The following is a 21,027-nucleotide window of genomic DNA, read 5'->3' as shown; positions in this document are numbered from 1 at the left end:
TAGGGCTGGGTTCTTCTAGTGGGGGAGGTACAGAATAGGGCTGGGTTCTTCTAGTGGGGGAGGTACAGAATAGGGCTGGGTTCTACTAGTGGGGGGAGGTACAGAATAGGGCTGGGTTCTTCTAGTGGGGAGGTACAGAATAGGGCTGGGTTCTTCTAGTGGAGGGAGGTACAGAATAGGGCTGGGTTCTTCTAGTGGAGGGAGGTACAGAATAGGGCTGGGTTCTTCTAGTGGGGGAGGTACAGAATAGGGCTGGGTTCTTCTAGTGGGGGAGGTACAGAATAGGGCTGGGTTCTTCTAGTGGGGGAGGTACAGAATAGGGCTGGGTTCTTCTAGTGGGGGAGGTACAGAATAGGGCTGGGTTCTTCTAGTGGGGGAGGTACAGAATAGGGCTGGGTTCTTCTAGTGGGGGAGGTACAGAATAGGGCTGGGTTCTTCTGGTGGGGGCTAGTGGGGAGGGGTACAGAAAGGCTGGGTTCTTCTAGAGGGGGAGGTACAGAATAGGGCTGGGTTCTACTAGTGGGGGGAGTACAGAATAGGGAGCTGGAGGTTCTACTAGTGGGGAGGTACAGAATAGGGCTGGGTTCTTCTGGTGGGGGCTAGTGGGGAGGTACAGAGAAAAGGGAGCTGCAGGTTCTTCTAGAATACCAGAATGGGGCTGGGTTCTTCTAGTACAGAATAGGGCTACCCAGGTTCTACTAGTGGGGGGGGGGAGGTACAGTAGGAGCTGGGTTCTTCTAGTGGGGGGGTACAGAATAGGGCTGGGTTACTAGTGGGGGAGGTACAGAATAGGGCTGGGTTCTTCTAGTGGGGAGTACAGAATAGGGCTGGAGGTTCTTCTAGAGGGGGGGGAGGTACAGAATAGGGCTGGGTTCTACTAGTGGGGAGGTACAGAATAGGGCTGGGTTCTTCTAGTGGGGGAGGAGGTACAGAATAGGGCTGGGTTCTTCTAGTGGGGGAGGTACAGAATGGGGCTGGGTTCTTCTGGTGGGGGAGGTACAGAATAGGGCTGGGTTCTTCTAGTGGGGAGTTACAGAATAGGGCTGGGTTCTTCTAGTGGGGAGGTACAGAATAGGGCTGGGTTCTTCTAGTGGGGGGGAGGTACAGAATAGGGCTGGGTTCTTCTAGTGGAGGGAGGTACAGAATAGGGCTGGGTTCTTCTAGTGGGGGGAGGTACAGAATAGGGCTGGGTTCTTCTAGTGGAGGGAGGTACAGAATAGGGCTGGGTTCTTCTACTAGTGGGGGGAGAGGTACAGAATAGGGCTGAGGTTTCTAGTGGGGGAGGGTACAGAATAGGGCTGGGTTCTTCTAGTGGGGGAGGTACAGAATAGGGCTGGGTTCTACTAGTGGGGGGAGGTACAGAATAGGGCTGAGTTTTTCTTCTAGTGGAGGGAGGTACAGAATAGGGCTGGGTTCTTCTAGTGGGGGAGGTACAGAATAGGGTGGGTTCTACTAGTGGGGAGGTACAGAATAGGGCTGGGTTCTACTAGTGGGGGAGGTACAGAATAACTAGGGTACAGAATGGGGCTGGGTTCTTCTAGTGGGGGGAGGTACAGAATAGGTTCTTCTACAGAGGTACAGAATGGTTTCTTCTAGTAGGGGGAGGTACAGAATAGGGCTGGGTTCTTCTAGTGGAGGGAGGTACAGAATAGGGCTGGGTTCTACTAGTGGGGGGAGGTACAGAATAGGGCTGAGTTCTTCTAGTGGAGGGAGGTACAGAATAGGGCTGGGTTCTTCTAGTGGAGGTACAGAATAGGGCTGGGTTCTTCTAGTGGGTGAGGTACAAGAATAGGACTGCTGGGTTCTTCTAGTGGAGGGAGGTCAGAATAGGGCTGGGTTCTTCTGGTGGGGGAGGTACAGAATAGGGCAGGGTTCTTCTAGTGGAGGGAGGTACAGAATAGGGCTGGGTTCTACTAGAGGGGGAGGTACAGAATGGGGCTGGGTTCTTCTAGTGGGGGAGGGGTACAGAATAGGGCTGGGTTCTTCTAGTGGGGAGGCTGGAGAATAGGGCTGGGAAGGTTCTTCTGGTGGGGAGGTACAGAATAGGGCTGGGTTCTTCCTGAGTGGGGGAGGTACAGAATAGGGCTGGGTTCTTCTGAGTGAGGGGGGCTAGTGGGGAGGTACAGAATAGGGCTGGGTTCTTCTGGTGGGGCTAGTGGGGAGGGTACAGAATAGGGCTGGGTTCTTCTGGTGGGGGCTAGTGGGGGGAGGTACAGAATAGGGCTGGGTTCTTCTGGTGGGGGCTAGTGGGGGAGGCAGAATAGGGCTGGGTTCTTCTAGTGGAGGGAGGAATTTACTGGAATAGGGCTGGAGTTTCTTCTAGTGGGGAGGAGGTACAGGGCGAGGCTGAGTTCTTCTAGTGGGGGGAGGTACAGAATAGGGCTGGAGGTTCTTCTAGTGGGGGAGGTACAGAATAGGGCTAGGTTCTTCTAGTGGGGGAGGGGAGTACAGAATAGGGCTGGAGTTCTTCTAATTGGGGGAGGTACAGAATAGGGCTGGGTTCTTCTAGTGGGGGAGGTACAGAATAGGGCTGGGTTCTTCTAGTGGGGGGAGGTACAGAATAGGGCTGGGTTCTTCTAGTGGAGGGAGGTACAGAATAGGGCTGGGTTCTTCTAGTGGGGGGAGGTACAGAATAGGGCTGGGTTCTTCTGGTGGGGGCTAGTGGGGGAGGTACAGAATAGGGCTGGGTTCTTCTGGTGGGGGCTAGTGGGGGAGGTACAGAATAGGGCTGGGTTCTTCTGGTGGGGGCTAGTGGGGGAGGTACAGAATAGGGCTGGGTTCTTCTAGTGGGGGAGGTACAGAATAGGGCTGGGTTCTTCTAGTGGAGGGAGGTACAGAATAGGGCTGGGTTCTACTAGTGGGGGAGGTACAGAATAGGGCTGGGTTCTTCTAGTGGGGGAGGTACAGAATAGGGCTGGGTTCTTCTAGTGGGGGGAGGTACAGAATAGGGCTGGGTTCTTCTGGTGGGGGAGGTACAGAATAGGGCTGGGTTCTTCTAGTGGGGGAGGTACAGAATAGGGCTGGGTTCTTCTGGTGGGGGCTAGTGGGGGAGGTACAGAATAGGGCTGGGTTCTTCTGGTGGGGGCTAGTGGGGGAGGTACAGAATAGGGCTGGGTTCTTCTGGTGGGGGCTAGTGGGGGAGGTACAGAATAGGGCTGGGTTCTTCTGGTGGGGGCTAGTGGGGGGAGGTACAGAATAGGGCTGGGTTCTTCTAGTGGAGGGAGGTACAGAATAGGGCTGGGTTCTTCTAGTGGGGGAGGTACAGAATAGGGCTGGGTTCTTCTAGTGGGGGAGGTACAGAATAGGGCTGGGTTCTTCTAGTGGGGGAGGTACAGAATAGGGCTGGGTTCTTCTAGTGGGGGAGGTACAGAATAGGGCTGGGTTCTTCTAGTGGGGGAGGTACAGAATAGGGCTGGGTTCTTCTAGTGGGGGAGGTACAGAATAGGGCTGGGTTCTTCTAGTGGGGGAGGTACAGAATAGGGCTGGGTTCTTCTAGTGGGGGAGGTACAGAATAGGGCTGGGTTCTTCTAGTGGAGGGAGGTACAGAATAGGGCTGGGTTCTTCTAGTGGGGGAGGTACAGAATAGGGCTGGGTTCTTCTGGTGGGGGCTAGTGGGGGAGGTACAGAATAGGGCTGGGTTCTTCTGGTGGGGGCTAGTGGGGAGGTACAGAATAGGGCTGGGTTCTTCTGGTGGGGGCTAGTGGGGGAGGTACAGAATAGGGCTGGGTTCTTCTAGTGGGGGAGGTACAGAATAGGGCTGGGTTCTTCTAGTGGGGGAGGTACAGAATAGGGCTGGGTTCTTCTAGTGGGGGGAGGTACAGAATAGGGCTGGGTTCTTCTAGTGGGGGAGGTACAGAATAGGGCTGGGTTCTTCTAGTGGGGGAGGTACAGAATAGGGCTGGGTTCTTCTAGTGGGGGGAGGTACAGAATAGGGCTGGGTTCTTCTAGTGGGGGGAGGTACAGAATAGGGCTGGGTTCTTCTAGTGGGGGGAGGTACAGAATAGGGCTGGGTTCTTCTAGTGGAGGGAGGTACAGAATAGGGCTGGGTTCTACTAGTGGAGGAGGTACAGAATAGGGCGGGGATCTTCTAGTGGAGGGAGGTACAGAATAGGGCTGGGTTCTTCTAGTGGAGGGAGGTACAGAATAGGGCTGGGTTCTACTAGTGGGGGAGGTACAGAATAGGGCTGGGTTCTTCTAGTGGGGGAGGTACAGAATAGGGCTGGGTTCTTCTAGAGGGGGAGGTACAGAATAGGGCTGGGTTCTTCTAGTGGGGGGAGGTACAGAATAGGGCTGGGTTCTACTAGTGGGGGAGGTACAGAATAGGGCTGGGTTCTTCTGGTGGGGGCTAGTGGGGAGGTACAGAATAGGGCTGGGTTCTTCTGGTGGGGGCTAGTGGGGGAGGTACAGAATAGGGCTGGGTTCTTCTGGTGGGGGCTAGTGGGGGAGGTACAGAATAGGGCTGGGTTCTTCTGGTGGGGGCTAGTGGAGGGAGGTACAGAATAGGGCTGGGTTCTTCTGGTGGGGGCTAGTGGGGAGGTACAGAATAGGGCTGGGTTCTTCTAGTGGAGGGAGGTACAGAATAGGGCTGGGTTCTTCTAGTGGGGGAGGTACAGAATAGGGCTGGGTTCTTCTAGTGGGGGGAGGTACAGAATAGGGCTGGGTTCTTCTAGTGGAGGGAGGTACAGAATAGGGCTGGGTTCTACTAGTGGGGGGAGGTACAGAATAGGGCTGGGTTCTTCTAGTGGGGGAGGTACAGAATAGGGCTGGGTTCTACTAGTGGGGGGAGGTACAGAATAGGGCTGGGTTCTTCTAGTGGGGGAGGTACAGAATAGGGCTGGGTTCTTCTAGTGGAGGGAGGTACAGAATAGGGCTGGGTTCTACTAGTGGGGGGAGGTACAGAATAGGGCTGGGTTCTTCTAGTGGGGGAGGTACAGAATAGGGCTGGGTTCTTCTAGTGGAGGGAGGTACAGAATAGGGCTGGGTTCTACTAGTGGGGAGGTACAGAATAGGGCTGGGTTCTTCTAGTGGGGGAGGTACAGAATAGGGCTGGGTTCTTCTAGTGGGGGAGGTACAGAATAGGGCTGGGTTCTTCTAGTGGGGGAGGTACAGAATAGGGCTGGGTTCTTCTGGTGGGGGCTAGTGGGGGAGGTACAGAATAGGGCTGGGTTCTACTAGAGGGGGAGGTACAGAATAGGGCTGGGTTCTACTAGTGGGGGAGGTACAAAATAGGGCTGGGTTCTTCTAGTGGGGGGAGGTACAGAATAGGGCTGGGTTCTTCTAGTGGGGGAGGTACAGAATAGGGCTGGGTTCTTCTAGTGGGGGAGGTACAGAATAGGGCTGGGTTCTTCTAGTGGGGGAGGTACAGAATAGGGCTGGGTTCTTCTAGTGGGGGAGGTACAGAATAGGGCTGGGTTCTACTAGTGGGGGAGGTACAGAATAGGGCTGGGTTCTTCTAGTGGGGGAGGTACAGAATAGGGCTGGGTTCTTCTAGTGGGGAGGTACAGAATAGGGCTGGGTTCTTCTAGTGGGGGTTAGTGGGGAGGTACAGAATAGGGCTGGGTTCTTCTAGTGGGGGGAGGTACAGAATAGGGCTGGGTTCTTCTAGTGGGGGGAGGTACAGAATAGGGCTGGGTTCTTCTAGTGGGGGAGGTACAGAATAGGGCTGGGTTCTTCTAGTGGGGGAGGTACAGAATAGGGCTGGGTTCTTCTAGTGGGGGAGGTACAGAATAGGGCTGGGTTCTACTAGTGGGGGAGGTACAGAATAGGGCTGGGTTCTTCTAGTGGAGGGAGGTACAGAATAGGGCTGGGTTCTACTAGTGGGGGAGGTACTGAATAGGGCTGGGTTCTTCTAGTGGGGGAGGTACAGAATAGGGCTGGGTTCTTCTAGTGGGGGAGGTACAGAATAGGGCTGGGTTCTACTAGTGGGGGAGGTACAGAGTAGGGCTGGGTTCTACTAGTGGGGGAGGTACAGAATCGGGCTGGGTTCTTCCTAGTGGGGGGAGGTACAGAATGGGGCTGGGTTCTACTAGTGGAGGGAGACAGTGGTCCTCTGGAGGGGCTAGTGGTCCTCTGGTAGGGGCTAGTGGTCCTCTGGTGGGGGCTAGTGGTCCTCTGGTGGGGCTAGTGGGCCTCTGGTGGGGGCTAGTGGTCCTCTGGGTGGGGCTAGTGGGCCTCTGGTGGGGGCTAGTGGAGGGAGACAGTGGTCCTCTGGTTGGGGCTAGTGGTCCTCTGGTGGGGGCCTAGTGGAGGGAGACTGTGGTCCTCTGGTGGGGGCTAGTGGTCCTCTGGTGGGGGCTAGTGGGCCTCTGGTGGGGGCTAGTGGTCCTCTGGTAGGGGCTAGTGGTCCTCTGGTGGGGGCTAGTGGAGACAGAGGGGTCCTCTGGAGGGGCTAGTGGTCCTCTGGTGGGGGCTAGTGGTCCTCTGGTGGGGCTAGTGGTCCTCTGGTGGGGGCTAGTGGAGGGAGACAGTGGTCCTCTGGTGGGGCTAGTGGTCCTCTGGTGGGGGCTAGTGGTCCTCCTGGTGGGGGCTAGTGGTCCTCTGGTGGGGGCTTGTGGAGGGAGACAGAGGTCCTCTGGAGGGCTAGTGGTCCTCTGGTGGGGGCTAGTGGGCCTCTGGTGGGGGCCTAGTGGTCCTCTGGTAGGGGCTAGTGGTCCTCTGGTGGGGCTAGTGGTCCTCTTGTGGGGGCTAGTGGAGGGAGACAGAGGTCCTCTGGAGGGCTAGTGGTCCTCTGGTAGGGGCTAGTGGTCCTCTAGTGAGGCTAGTGGTCCTCTGGTGGGGGCTAGTGGAGACAGAGGGTCCTCTGGTGGGGCTAGTGGTCCTCTGGTAGGGGCTAGTGGTCCTCTGTGGTGGGGGCCTAGTGGTCCTCTTGTAGGGGCTAGTGGTCCTCTGGTGGGGGCTAGTGGTCCTCTGGTGGGGGCTAGTGGAGGGAGACAGGGCCCTCTGGTAGGAGCTAGTGGAGGGCTAGTGGTCCTCTTGTAGGGGCTAGTGGTCCTCTGGTGGGCGCTAGTGGTCCTCTGGTGGGGGCTAGTGGAGGGAGACAGAGGTCCTCTGGAGGGCTAGTGGTCCTCTGGTGGGGGCTAGTGGAGACAGAGGTCCTCTGGAAGGGGGCTAGTGGTCCTCTGGTGAGGGGCTAGTGGAGGGAGACAGAGGTCCTCTGGAGGGCCTAGTGGTCCTCTGGTAGGGGCTAGTGGTCCTCTGGTAGGGGGCTAGTGGTCCTCTGGGGGCTAGTGTCCTCTTGGGGGCTAGTGGTCCTCTTGTGGGGGCTAGTGGAGGGAGACAGAGGTCCTCTGGTAGGGGCTAGTGGTCCTCTGGTAGAGGCTAGTGGTCTTCTGGTAGGGGCTAGTGGAGGGAGACAGAGGTCCTCTGGTAGGGCTAGTGGTCCTCTGGTAGGGGCTAGTGGTCCTCTGGTGGGGGCTAGTGGTCCTCTGGTAGGGGCTAGTGGTCCTCTGGTGGGGGCTAGTGGTCTTCAGAGGTCCTCTGGTGGGCAGTGGTCCTCTGGTGGGGGCTAGTGGTCCTCTGGTAGGGGCTAGTGGTCCTCTAGAGGGAGCTAGTGGTCCTCTGGTGGGGGCTAGTGGTCCTCTGGTGGGGGCTAGTGGTCCTCTGGTGGGGGCTAGTGGTCCTCCTGGTAGGGGCTAGTGGTCTTCTGGTAGGGGGCTAGTGGAGGGAGACAGTGGTCCTCTGGTGGGGGCTAGTGGTCCTCTGGTGGGGGCTAGTGGAGGGAGGAGACTAGTTGTCCTCTGGTGGGGGCTAGTGGTCTTCTGGTGGGGGCTAGTGGTCCTCTGGTGGGGGCAGTGGTCCTCTGGTAGGGGCTAGTGGTCCTCTGGTAGGGGCTAGTGGTCCTCTGGTGGGGGCTAGTGGTCCTCTGGTGGGGGCTAGTGGAGACAGAGGCCCCCCTGGTGGGCGCTAGTGGTCCTCTGGTGGGGGCTAGTGGAGGGAGACAGAGGTCCTCTGGCTAGTTGTCCTCTGGTGGGGGCTAGTGGTCCTCTGGTGGGGCTAGTGGTCCTCTGGTGGGGGCTAGTGGAGGGGAGACAGAGGTCCTCTGGTAGGGGCTAGTGGTCCTCTGGTGGGGGCTAGTGGAGGGAGACAGAGGTCCTCTGGAGGGGGCTAGTTGTCCTCTGGTGGGGGCTAGTGGTCCTCTGGTGGGGGCTAGTGGTCCTCTGGTAGGGCTAGTGGTCCTCTGGTGGGGGCTAGTGGAGGGAGACAGTGGTCCTCTGGTGGGGCCTAGTGGTCCTCTGGTGGGGGCTAGTGGTCCTCTGGTGGGGGCTAGTGGTCCTCTGATGGGGCTAGTGGTCCTCTGGTGGGGCTAGTGGAGGAGACAGAGGTCCTCTGGTGGGGCTAGTGGTCCTCTGGTGGGGGCTAGTGGTCCTCTGGTGGGGGCAATCTGGTTCGAATCTGGTTGTAACTGCAGACCTACATAAACACTCAGATGATCAACACACAAATCACTACACAGAAATTGCCATTACTCACAGTTCTGAATGACCAGGTTTCAAACCACTTGGTCACGACAGTCATCATTTTAACTGATCATTTGTCATTAATCCCATTTCCCCTACCTTGGTGTCTCTCAGAGGACGGAGAAGCTGCTGGAGACCATCGACCAGCTGTTCCTGGAGTTCTCTAAGAGGTCAGCTCCCTTTAACAACTGGATGGAAGGAGCCATGGAAGACCTGCAAGACATGTTCATAGTTCACACTGTGGATGAAATCCAGGTAAAGACAGTTCACACTGTGGATGACATCCAGGTAAAGACATGTTCACACTGTGGATGACATCCAGGTAAAGTTCACACAGTTCAGTTCACACTGTGGATGACATCCAGGTAAAGACATGTTTATGGATGACATCCAGGTAAAGACAGTTCACTGTGGATGACATCCAGGTAAAGACATGTTTATAGTTCACTGTGGATGACATCAGGTAAAGACATGTTTATAGTTCACACTGTGGATGACATCCAGGTAAAAACATGTTTATAGTTCACACTGTGGATGACATCCAGGTAAAGACATGTTTATAGTTCACACTGTGGATGACATCCAGGTAAAGACAGTTCACACTGTGGATGACATCCAGGTAAAGACATGTTTATAGTTCACACTGTGGATGACATCCAGGTAAAGACAGTTCATACTGTGGATGACATCCAGGTAAAGACATGTTTATAGTTCACACTGTGGATGACATCCAGGTAAAAACATGTTTATAGTTCACACTGTGGATGACATCCAGGTAAAAACATGTTTATAGTTCACACTGTGGATGACATCCAGGTAAAGACATGTTTATAGTTCACACTGTGGATGATATCCAGGTAAAGACATGTTCATAGTTCACACTGTGGATGACATCCAGGTAAAGACATGTTTATAGTTCACACTGTGGATGACATCCAGGTAAAAACATGTTTATAGTTCACACTGTGGATGACATCCAGGTAAAGACAGTTCACACTGTGGATGACATCCAGGTAAAGACACATGTTTATAGTTTACACTGTGGATGACATCCAGGTAAAGACATGTTTATAGTTCACACTCGTGGATGACATCCAGGTAAAGACAGACATAGTTCACACTGTGGATGACATCCAGGTAAAGACATGTTTATAGTTCACACTGTGGATGACATCCAGGTAAAGACATGTTCATAGTTCACACTGTGGATGACATCCAGGTAAAGACATGTTTATAGTTCACACGTTGTGTTACATGATGGGTGACATTCCTTCCACTCGGTGGATGACATCAGATAGTAACATGATTTATAGTTTACACTGTGGATGTCATCCTAAATCAGTTTATAGTAACATGATGACAATGACATCCAGGTAAAGACCCTTCACATTGGATGACATCCAGGTAAAGACATGATAGTTTACACTGTGGATGACATCCAGGTAAAGACAGTTCCATTGTCTCCTATCAGATAGTTAACATGATGCTGTGTTCCTTCCATTGTCTCCTATCAGATAGTAACATGATGCTGTGTCCCCTTCCATTGTCTCCTATCAGATAGTAACATGATGCTGTGTTCCAGTCCCTTCCATTGTCTCCTATCAGATTGTAACATGATGTTCCTTCCATTGTCTCCTTCAGATAGTAACATGAGTCCCTTCCATTGTCTCCTATCAGATAGTAACATGATGCTGTGTCCCTTCCATTGTCTCCTATCAGATAGTAACATGATGCTGTGTTCCAGTCCCTTCCATTGTCTCCTATCAGATAGTAACATGATGCTGTGTTCCCTTCCATTGTCTCCTATCTGATAGTAACATGATGCTGTGTTCCTTCCATTGTCTCCTATCAGATAGTAACATGATGCTCTGTTTCCTTCCATTTGTCTCCTATCTGATAGTAACACATGCTGTGTTCCTTCCATTGTCTCCTATCTGATAGTAACATGATGCTGTGTTCCAGTTCCTTCCATTGTCTCCTATCAGATAGTAACATGATGCTGTGTTGTTCCTTCCATTGTCTCCTATCTGATAAGTAACATGATGCTGTGTCCCTTCCATTGTCTCCTATCAGATTGTAACATGATGCTGTGTTCCAGTTCCTTCCATTGTCTCCTATCGATAGTAACATGATGCTGTGTTCCAGTTCCATTGTCTCCTATCAGATAGTAACATGATGCTGTGTCCCTTCCATTGTCTCCTATCAGATTGTAACATGATGCTGTGTTCCTTCCATTGTCTCCTATCAGATAGTAACATGATGCTGTGTTCCAGTCCCTTATGTTCCACTTGATAGTAACATGATGCTGTGTTCCTTCCATTGTCTCCTATAGATAGTAACATGATGCTGTGTTCAGTCCCTTCCATTGTCTCCTATCAGATAGTAACATGATGCTGTGTTCCAGTCCTTCCATTGTCTCCTATCAGATAGTAACATGATGCTGTGTTCCTTCTATTGTCTCTATCAGATAGTAACATGATGCTGTGTTCCAGTCCCTTCCATTGTCTCTATCGAGATAGTAACATGATTCTGTGTTCCAGTCCTTCCATTGTCTCCTATCAGATAGTAACATCATGCTGTGTTCCTTCCATTGTCTCTATCAGATAGTAACATGATGCTGTGTTCCAGTCCCTTCCATTGTCTCCTATCAGATAGTAACATGATGCTGTGTTCAGTCCCTTCCATTGTCTCCTATCAGATAGTAACATGATGCTGTGTTCCAGTCCTTCCATTGTCTCCTATCAGATAGTAACATGATGCTGTGTCCCTTCCATTGTCTCCTATCAGATAGTAACATGATGCTGTGTTCCTTCCATTGCTCCTATCAGATAGTAACATGATGCTGTCTCCTATCAGATAGTAACATGATGCCCTTCCATTGTCTCTATCAGATAGTAACATGATGCTGTGTTCCTTCCATTGTCTCTATCAGATAGTAACACGATGCTGTGTTCCTTCCATTGTCTCCTATCAGATAGTAACATGATGCTGTGTCCCTTCCATTGTCTCCTATCAGATAGTAACACGATGCTGTGTTCCTTCCATTGTCTCCTATCAGATAGTAACATGATGCTGTGTTCCAGTCCTTCCATTGTCTCCTATCAGATAGTAACATGATGCTGTGTTCCAGTCCCTTCCATTGTCTCCTATCAGATAGTAAACATGATGCTGTGTTCCAGTCCTTCCATTGTCTCCTATCAGATAGTAACATGATGCTGTGTCCCTTCCATTGTCTCCTATCAGATAGTAACACGATGCTGTGTTCCTTCCATTGTCTCCTATCAGATAGTAACATGATGCTGTGTCCCTTCCATTGTCTCCTATCAGATAGTAACATGATGCTGTGTTCCTTCCATTGTCTCCTATCAGATAGTAACATGATGCTGTCCCTTCCATTGTCTCCTATCAGATAGTAACATGATGCTGTGTTCCTTCCATTGTCTCCTATCAGATAGTAACATGATGCTGTGTTCCAGTCCCTTCCATTGTCTCCTATCAGATAGTAACATGATGCTGTGTTCCAGTCCCTTCCATTGTCTCCTATCAGATAGTAACATGATGCTGTGTTCCTTACATTGTCTCTATCAGATAGTAACATGATGCTGTGTTCCAGTCCTTCCATTGTCTCCTATCAGATAATAACATGATGCTGTGTTGATTCCCGACTGTCTGGGCTGTATTTGTTTGACACCATGTCATGTCAGAACGGCGGACCACAACGCCGGTTCCTCTGTAACTCGGTCTGCTCTCCACTCCTTCGCTCTGCAGAGCCTGATCTCAGCCCATGACCAGTTCAAGGCACCCTTCCGGAGGCTGACTGTGAGAGACAGGCCATCCTGAACATCTACACGGAGGTGCAGAAGATAGCCCAGAGCTACGGCATCTCCCCCAACCTCACCAACCCCTACAGTGACGTCACACCGGCGGAGATAGGACTCAAATGGGACAAGGTAGCTACTAGCGTCTCTCTAGGACACTGTCTCGTCCCAAATGGGACCCGATTCCTTATAATATAATATATTATAGCGCACAAATTTTTAACTAGAGTCATTTGGGATGCAGACAATGTCTGTTGTTTGTGTGTGTGTTGTACTGTGAATGTTTGTGTTAAAGCTCTTCAATCTCGATCCTGAGAACCTCATGGTATGCAGCATGCTTTCATTACAGCCCAGTGCTAACACACCTGATTCACTTATCAACGGCTTGGTGATTCACTGATGAGTTAAATCAGGGGTTTGTGCTTGGCTTTAACAAAAAAGCCCCAGGGACCAGTGGGATTGAACAACCCTGTGTTAACTATAGACAGATTCCCAGACACAGATGAAGTCCTAGACTAAAAAAAGCAGTCAAATGAAGAAACCGTCCCATTGTGTTAACCAGGACTGTACCCTTTCTGTCCCGTTGATCAGGTGAAGAAGCTGGTTCCCCAGAGAAACAGTATTCTCCAGGAGGAACTAGCCAGACAGCACGCCAACGAACGTCTCAGACGGCAGTTTGCTGCCCAGGCCAACATCATCGGACCGTGGATCCAGACCAGGATGGAGGTGAGACAGACCTGTCCTGACCTCGGTCACCTGACGCCATGTCATGTACAACAGGCGCCACCTTAATCGGAGAGGACGGGCTCATTGTAGAATCAGTTCTGTTATACTCACAGGCATTATTTTAACAGTTTTAGAAACTTTAGAGTGTTTTCTATCCAAATCAACCAATCATATGCATATCCTAGCTTCTGGGCCTGAGTAGCAGGCAGTTTACTTTGGTCTTTTCATTCAGACGCCAAAATACTGCCCCCTTTAAGAAGTTTTAAAGTGGCTAGAACTACATGAAGGGAATCGAACACCTGGTTTCTACTCCGTTCAGTCCATTACAGACGTTATTATGAGCTGTCCTCCCTCACCTGCCTCCTGTGCTGTACACCTGTAGGGATCTGTACCTTCTAGGGTTGGGAGGATCAATTCCATTTCAATTCCGTCCATTCAGGAAGTAAATATTGGAATTTGGAATTTTAGTTGACTTCCTGAATGCACGTACTGGTAATGGAATTGATCCCCAACCGAACCCTGGCACCTCGGACCCAAGCTGCATACTGACCCACCAACCATCCAACTAAGCAACCGTCCTGTCTTTAACAGATGCTAAACACTGGCCTGCAGCTCAGCGGATGTTCTGAACACGAACACAAATTCTACGTTCCAAAATGGCTCCCTATCCCGTATATAGTGTCACTACTTTTGACCAGAGGCCTACGGACCCTAGACAAAAGTAGTGCACTATGTAGGGAATAGGGTGCCACGCGTCCGGGATAGTGACAGCGACGGTCTCTCCTCCCTCTCTCCCACCAGGAGATCGGGCGTAGTTCCGTCGACATCGGAGGTTCTCTGGAGGACCAGATGAGTCAGCTGAAGCAGTTTGAACAGGTCATCATCAACTACAAGTCCAACATCGACAAGCTAGAGGGAGACCATCAACACATCCAAGAGTCCCTGGTGTTCGACAACAAACACACCAACTACACCATGGAGGTACGTAGCTTATTGTGGGACTGGAACGATTCAGAGATCATTCTCACAAATAACATGTTGGGATCTGTTTTATGATCATGAAACCTTACTACTCTTGGCCTAATGGTTAAGCTGATGTTTATCCACGTGGTAGGCCCTGTGCTTGGCCTTCGGCCTTGTGCCCGGTGGACCGGGGTTTTATTTTTATTTTTTTACCTTTATTTAACAAGGCAAGTCAGTTAAGAACAATTCTTATTCCACCCAATGACGGCCTAGGAACAGTGGGTTGAACGGGGTTACTAGTCCACGCTCTAACCACTAGGCTACCCTTGTGCCCCGGTGGACCGGGGTTCAGATCCCACCCTGTGACTTGGCCTTCAGCCTTTGTGCCCGTAGAGCCGGGGTTCAGATCCCACCCTGTCACTTGGCCTTCAGCCTTGTGCCCGGAAGAACAGGGATCAGATCCCACCCTGTGACTTGGCCTTCAGCCTTGTGCCCGGTAGTACAGGGTTCAGATCCCACCCTGTGACTTGGCCTTCAGCCTTGTGCCCGGAAGAACAGGGTTCAGATCCCACCCTGTGACTTGGCCTTCAGCCTTGTGCCCAGTAGAACAGGGTTCAGATCCCACCCTGTGACTTGGCCTTCGGCCTTGTGCCCGGTAGAACAGGGTTCAGATCCCACCCTGTGACTTGGCCTTCGCCTTGTGCCCGGTAGACCGGGTTCAGATCCCCACCCTGTGACTTGGCCTTCGGCCTTGTGCCCGGAAGACCGGGGTTCAGATCCCACCCTGTGACTTGGCCTTCGGCCTTGTGCCCGGTAGTACAGGGTTCAGATCCCACCCTGTGACTTGGCCTTCAGCCTTGTACCCCGGTAGACCGGGGTTCACATCCCCACCCTGTGACTTGGCCTTCGGCCTTGTGCCCGGTAGTACAGGGTTCAGATCCCACCCTGTGACTTGGCCTTCGGCCTTGTGCCCCGGTAGTACAGGGTTCAGATCCCACCCTGTGACTTGGCCTTCGGCCTTATGCCCGGTAGAACAGGGTTCAGATCCCACCCTGTGACTTGGCTTCGGCCTTGGCCTGTATACAGGGTTCAGATCCCACCTTGTGACTTGGCCTTCGGCCTTGTGCCCAGTAGACTGGGGTTCAGATCCCACCCTGTGACTTGTGCCCGGTAGAACAGGGTTCAGATCCCACCCTGTGACTTGGCCTTGACTTGTGCCCGGTAGACCAGGGTTCAGATCCCACCCTGTGACTTGGCCTTCTTCCTCCTCTCTCTCTCTGTCTCTCTCTCTCCCACTCCCTCTCTCCCACTCCCTCTCTCTCTCTGCAGCATATCCGTGTGGGTTGGGAGCAGCTGTTGACAACCATCGCTAGAACCATCAATGAGATCGAGACCCAGATTCTGACGCGCGACGCTAAAGGCATCAGCCAGCAACAGATGAACGAAGTTCCGCCAGTCTTTCACTCCACTTTGACAGGGTACTGTGTTTTTCCAGTGTCCCTGACCCTAACTCACTTTGACAGGGTACTGTGTCCCTCCTCTGTGCCCCTCTGTGTCCCTCTGTGTCCTCGGTGTCTTTCACTCACTTTGACAGGGTACCATGTCCCCCTCTGTCCCTCTGTGTCTTTCACTCACTTTGACAGGGTACTGTGTCCCTCTGTGTGTCTTTCACTCACTTTGACAGGGTACTGTGTCCCTCTCTGTCCCTCTGTGTCCCTCTTGTCACTCACTTTGACAGGGTACTGTGTCCCTCTGTGTCCTCTGTGTCCCTTTAACTCACTTTGACAGGTACTGTGTCCCTCTGTGTCCCCCTCTGTGTCTCTGACCCTAACCCACTTTGACAGGGTACTGTGTCCCTCTGTGTCCCTGAACGTAACCCACTTCGACAGGGTTGTGTACCCCTCTGTGTCCCTGACCTAACCCACTTTGACAGGGTACTGTGTCCTCTGTGTCCCTCCGTGTCTTTCCAGTGTCCCTGACCCTAACCCCTTCGACAGGGTACTGTGTCCCTCCGTGTCCCTCCTCTGTCCCCCTCTGTGTCTTTCCAGGGTCCTTGACCCAAACCCACTTCGACAGGGTACTGTGTAGTGTCCCTCTTCTGTGTGTCTTTCCAGTGTCCCTGACCCTAACCCACTTCGACAGGGTTGTGTACCCCCCGTGTCCTCTTCTGTGTCCCCCTCCGTGTCTTTCCAGTGTCCCTGACTTTAACCCACTTCGACAGGGTTGTGTACCCCTCTGTGTCCCTCCGTGTCTCTGTCCTTCTCCTGTGTGGTAATGACAGTTATAATGTTTCTAAGTCCAGGAAGGTGACTTATCTAACTCAAGGCCTTGACCGCTTGTGATTTGGAACTCACTTTAGTATTTTGTCGAATGTTTGTAATATTATTGGATGTCACAGATCAAAACAACAATCCATCCTAATGACATTCAACTAACGTGCTCACTGTTACTGACACCATGGATCCTGTGTGTGTATGTGTGGCTGTGTGGCTGCCTGCAGGACAGGTCTGGCAGACTGCCCTGTGAAGAGTTCAGAGCTTGCCTTATCAGTCTGGGTGAGACATAACAACCAATCAATGTGCACCTGTTACTAAATCCTCCTGGCATGGCATGATCTAGGATCAGGGTCACCCCTATCCACGTACTTTAATATAAGAGTCACAACTGATCCTAGATCACCACTCCTACTGAGACTATGACCCTGATCCTAGATCACCACTCTACTACTGAGACTCTGAGACTCATGACCTGATCCTAGATCACCACTCCTACTGAGACTATGACCCTGATCCTAGATCACAACTCCTACTGAGACTCTGTATGACCTGATCCTAGATCACCACTCCTACTAAGACTATGACCTGATCCTAGATCACCACTCCTACTGAGACTCTGTATGACCTGATCCTAGATCACCACTCCTACTGAGACTCTGTATGACCTGATCCTAGATCACCACTCCTACTGAGACTATGACCTGATCCTAGATCACCACTCCTACTGAGACTCCGTATGACCTGATCCTAGATCACCACTCCTACCTACCTGAGACTCTGTATGACCTGATCCTAGATCACCACTCCTACTGAGACTATGACCTGATCCTAGATCACCACTCCTACTGAGACTATGACCTGATCCTAGATCACCACTCCTACTGAGACTATGACCTGATCCTAGATCACCACTCCTACTGAGACTATGACCTGATCCTAGATCACCACTCCTACTGAGACTATGACCTGATCCTAGATCACCACTCCTACTGAGACTATGACCCTGATCCTAGATCACCACTCCTACTGAGACTATGACCTGATCCTAGATCACCACTCCTACTGAGACTATGACCTGATCCCAGATCACCACTCCTACTGAGACTATGACCTGATCCTAGATCACTACTGAACCATGACTGATCCTGGTCCCCACTCCTACTGAGACTATGACCTGATCCTAGATCACCACTCCTACCTGAGACTCTTATGACCTGATCCTAGATCACCACTCCTACTGAGACTATGACCTGATCCTAGATCACCACTCCTACTGAGACTATGACCTGATCCTAGATCACCACTCCTACTGAGACTCTTTATGACCTGATCCTAGATCACCAATCCTACTGAGACTATGACCTGATCCTAGATCACCACTCCTACTGAGACTATGACCTGATCCTAAGATCACCACTCCCTACTGAGACTATGACCTGATCCTAGATCACCACTCCTACTGAGACTATGACCTGATCCTAGATCACCACTCCTACTGAGACTATGACCTGATCCTAGATCACCACTCCTACTGAGACTGTATGACCTGATCCTAGATCACCACTCCTACTGAGACTATGACCTGATCCTAGATCACCACTCCTACTGAGACTATGACCTGATCCTAGATCACCACTCCTACTGAGACTATGACCTGATCCTAGATCACCTGTCCTACTGAGACTACGACCTGATCCTAGATCACCACTCCTACTGAGACTATGACCTGATCCTAGATCACCACTCCTACTGAGACTATGACCCTGATCCTAGATCACCACTCCCTACTGAGACTATGACCTGATCCTAGATCACCACTCCTACTGAGACTATGACCTGATCCTAGATCACCACTCCTACTGAGACTATGACCTGATCCTAGATCACCACTCCCTACTGAGACTCTGTATGACCTGATCCTAGATCACCACTCCTACTGAGACTATGACCTGATCCTAGATCACCACTCCTACTGAGACTATGACCTGATCCTAGATCACCACTCCTACTGAGACTATGACCTGATCCTAGATCACCACATCACTGAGACTATGACCTGATCCTAGATCACCACTCCTACTGAGACTATGACCTGATCCTAGATCACCACTCCTACTGAGACTATGACCTGATCCTAGATCACCACTCCTACTGAGACTATGACCTGATCCTAGATCACCACTCCTACTGAGACTATGACCTGATCCTAGATCACCACTCCTACTGAGACTATGACCTGATCCTAGATCACCACTCCTACTGAGACTATGACCTGATCCTAGATCACCACTCCTACTGAGACTCTGTATGACCTGATCCTAGATCACCACTCCTACTGAGACTATGACCTGATCCTAGATCACCACTCCTACTGAGACTATGACCTGATCCTAGATCACCACTCCTACTGAGACGGACCATGAATACAGGCCCAGATGTGTATATATTATATTGTGTGTGCTGTATCCAGTTGTTTGTGCTGAAGGTATCATTGAATGCAATATCTCTCTCTGTTAGAGAAACAATGACATGGTGTTTATCAAATCTCATCAAAGACGCTAAATTATTTATATTTTCTCTCTCTCTGTTCTTTGTCTTGTGCTTCTTGTCACTGTCTGTACGTCCGTCTGTCTCCCATACATCTCCTCTCCTTTTCATATCCTCCCTCCCTCCCTCCCCATACCTCTCTTCCTCTCCTTGTCATATCCACACTCCTCCTATCCCTCCTCCTCCTCCACCACCTCTCTACTCCTCCCTCCTCCTCCACCACCCCTCTACTCCTCCCTCCTCCTCCACCACCCCTCTACTCCTCCCTCCTCCTCCACCACCTCTCTACTCCTCCCTCCTCCTCCTCCTTTCCTTCCTCCACCTCTCTACTTCTCTCCCCTCCTCCTCTCCCTCCTCTCCCTCCTCCACCACCCTACTCCTCTCCCCTCCTCCTTCTCATCCTCCTCTCCCCTCCTCCTCCACCTCTCTACTCCTCTCCCCTCCTCCTCTCCCTACTCCTCCTCTTCCTCCCTCCTCCTCCTCCTCTCCACCCTGCAGAAGAAGAAAGGAGGCATGGAGGCAGATGACTTCAGAGCCTGTCTGATCTCCATGGGCTATGATCTGGTAAATACATAGAATGAGCTGTCATAGGACTGTCATAAGACTGTCATAAGACTGTCATGAGACTGTCATGAGACTGTCATAAGACTGTCATGAGACTGTCATGAGACTGTCATAAGACTGTCATGGGACTGTCATAGGACTGTCATGACTGTCAGACTGTCATAGGACTGTCATAAGACTGTCATAAGACTGTCATAGGACTGTCATAAGACTGTCATAAGAATGTCATAGGACTGTCATAGGACTGTCATAAGACTGTCATAAGACTGTCATAAGACTGTCATAGGACTGTCATAGGACTGTCATAGGACTGTCATAGGACTGTCATAAGACTGTCATAAGACTGTCATGAGGACTGTCATAGGCCTGTCATATGGACTGTCATAGGACTGTCGTAGACTGTCACAAGACTGTCATTGGACTGTCATAGACTGTCATGCTCTGACTGTCATAGGACTGTCACAAGACTGTCATAAGACTGTCATAGGCTGTCATAAGACTGTCATAGGACTGTCATAGGACTGTCATAAGACTGTCATAGGACTGTCATAGGACTGTCATAAGACTGTCATAGGACTGTCATAAGACTGTCATAAGACTGTCATAAGACTGTCATAGGACTGTCATAAGACTGTCATAAGACATGCTCATAGGACTGTCATAAGAGTGCCATAAGACTGTCATAAGACTGTCATAGGACTGTCATAAGACTGTCATAAGACATGTCATAGGACTGTCATAAGACTGTCATAAGACTGTCATAGGACTGTCATAAGACTGTCATAAGACTGTCATAGGACTGTCATAAGACTGTCATCAGACTGTCATAGGACTGTCATAGGACTGTAATAAGGCTGTCATAGGACTGTCATAAAAAGAAGTGACTACATTTTCATCAGAATGATCAATATTATCTGTCAATGTATTTAAACCTATTGATCCTGATCCAAAATGGCCTCCAGATACGCTGAGCATTGGTGTCAACGGTATTTCTATTCCAGGGTAGCAGCACACATAGCTGGTATGGCCAGCTGGTAGTGTCACTCAGTAGCTGGAGTGACTCAAATGGCTCTCTGCTCACTAAATAGTGCACTACTGTTGACCAGGGCTCACAGGGCTCTGTTCACTATATAGCGCACTACTGTTGACCAGGGCTCATAGGGTTCACAGGGCTCTGTTCACTATATAGTGCACTACTGTTGACCAGCGGTCACAGGGCTCTGTTCACTATATAGTTAACTACTGTTGACCAGCGGTCACAGGGCTCTGTTCACTATATAGTGCACTACTGTTGACCAGGGCTCATAGGGTTCACAGGGCTCTGTTCACTATATAGTGCACTACTGTTGACCAGGGCTCTGTTCACTAATATAGTGCACTACTGTTGACCAGGGCTCATAGGGCTCTGTTCACTATATAGTGCACTACTGTTGACCAGGGCTCAGTTCACAGGGCTCTGTTCACTATATAGTGCACTACTGTTGACACAGGGCTCTGTTCACTATATAGTGCACTACTGTTGACCAGGGCTCACAGGGCTCTGTTCACTATATAGTGCACTACTGTTGACCAGGGCTCATAGGGTTCTGGTCACTATATAGTGCACTACTGTTGACCAGGGCTCACAGGGCTCTGTTCACTATATAGTGCACTACTGTTGACCAGGGCTCATAGGGT

The 21,027-nt window shown here is 51.1% G+C and overlaps 2 pseudogenes; one reads left to right on the top strand and one right to left on the bottom strand.

Moving 5' to 3' along the window:
- LOC135513345 (alpha-actinin-2-like) overlaps window positions 1-19,362 on the top strand; it is an 81,748-nt pseudogene extending 62,386 nt beyond the window's left edge.
- Window positions 19,363-19,984: 622 nt separating this feature from the next.
- Window positions 19,985-21,027, bottom strand: part of LOC135513344 (alpha-actinin-2-like) — a 107,325-nt pseudogene continuing 106,282 nt past the window's right edge.

Source organism: Oncorhynchus masou, chromosome 24 (assembly GCF_036934945.1).
Source record: "Oncorhynchus masou masou isolate Uvic2021 chromosome 24, UVic_Omas_1.1, whole genome shotgun sequence".
Classification (NCBI taxonomy): Eukaryota; Metazoa; Chordata; class Actinopteri; order Salmoniformes; family Salmonidae; genus Oncorhynchus; species Oncorhynchus masou.
Note: the sequence above shows the minus strand (reverse complement) of the source record. Positions and strands in the feature narration are given on the sequence as shown.